This window comes from Mandrillus leucophaeus, unplaced genomic scaffold, assembly GCF_000951045.1.
Source record: "Mandrillus leucophaeus isolate KB7577 unplaced genomic scaffold, Mleu.le_1.0 Scaffold121, whole genome shotgun sequence".
NCBI classification, from domain to species: Eukaryota; Metazoa; Chordata; class Mammalia; order Primates; family Cercopithecidae; genus Mandrillus; species Mandrillus leucophaeus.
The window spans coordinates 1,438,155-1,439,889 of NW_012100432.1; positions in this window are offsets into that span (position 1 = coordinate 1,438,155).

The following is a 1,735-nucleotide window of genomic DNA, read 5'->3' on the forward strand; positions in this document are numbered from 1 at the left end:
GAGACAGGGTTTCACCGTGTTAGCCAGGATGGTCTCAATCTCCTGACCTCGTGATCCGCCCACCTCGGCCTCCCAAAGTGCTGGGATCACAGGCGTGAGTCACTGTGCCTGACCGATTGTCAGTATCTTGATGAGATCTTTCTCATCATTGCTTTCCAATCCTTAATCTTCTCTTTTTTCTTTTTGGAGACAGAGTTTTACTTTGTCACTGAGGCTGGAGTGCAATGGCGTGATCATAGCTCACTGTAACCTTGAACCCCTGGTCTCTAGTGATCCTCCCATCTCAGCCTCTGGAGTAGTTTAGACTACAGGGGCATGCCACCACACCCAACTCCTTTTCATTATTTTGTAGAGACAGGACCTTGCTATAGTGCCAGGCTGGTCTCAAACTCCTGGCCTCAAGTGATCTTCCTGCCTTGGCCTCCCAAAGTGTTGGAATTACAGGCTTGGGCCACTGTACCCAGCCCTGATCTTCTTCTAAGGCCATTTTCTTCTGAAAATGAGGAGGGTCACATAGAGAATGGTATCTCTGGTGAAGTTCTGTGTGTGTTGGGAAGAAGAGGCCAGCTGCTGTGATGCTCGTCTAGTTAACCACATCTCATGTCTTCCAAGTACATTTCTTAAACAAACACCACTGCTCCTTTCCTCCAGCATGTCTGCACAGGTAATTCCAGCCCAGTCAGTGTTAATGGGCCCCATATCAGGAATATCTTCAAGCCATGCCCTGATCAGGAGTGTTGCAATTGAACAGCTTGAAAATCCATGAGATGCAGGCTACCCTAGACTGTTTTTTCTCCTCCTGGTTATTTTCACCGTGCTGATCTGATTTCCAACCTTCGCTTTGACCTTCCCTCTTTCTTCCTCCCCAGGCCTACTTTGGCTGTTTCTTCCCTTCCCTTTTCATTTTCATTGATTTCCATTGAAGAGAGGTGGTTGTTGAGCAACTGCTTCTTTTGTTTTGTTTTGTTTTTGAGATGGGGATTTGCTCTGCCATTCAGGCTGGAGTGCAGAGGCATGATCATGGCTTACTGCATCCCTGACCTCTTAGGCTCAGATGATCTCCCAATTCAGCCTCCCAAATAGCTGAAACTACAGGTGCGCATCACATACCTGGCTCAGTTTTTATTTTTTTCCATAGAGGAGGTCTCACTATGTTGCCGGGGCTGGGCTCAAATTTCTGGGCTCAAGCAATTCTCCTACCTTGGCCTCCCCAAGTGCTGGGATTACAGGCATGAGCCACTGCACCTGGTGAGCAATTGCATTTTCATAATGTCATGGTTAATAAAGAACATGATGGCCAGGTGCGGTGGCTCATGCCTGTAATCCCAGCACTTTGGGAGGCTGAATTGGGCAGATCACAAGGTCAGGAGTTTGAGAACAGCCTGGCCAAAATGGTGAAACCCCATCTCTACTAAAAATACAAAAATTAGCTGGGCATGGTGGTGGGTACCTATAATTCCAGCTACTAGGGAGGCTGAGGCAGAAGAATTGCTTGAACCCAGGAGGCAGAAGATGCACTGAGCAGAGATTGTGCCATTGCACTCCAGCCTGGGCAACAGAGCAAGACTCTGTCTCAGTAAAATAAAATAAAATAAAATAAAATGAAATAAAATAAAATAAATAAAATAAAGTAACATGAGATGTGGAGTCAAACAGATGTAGGTTTGAATTTTAGCTTTACCACTTACTTACTGTTTGGCCATGTAACCAAAGGAATATTAAACTTTCTGAACCT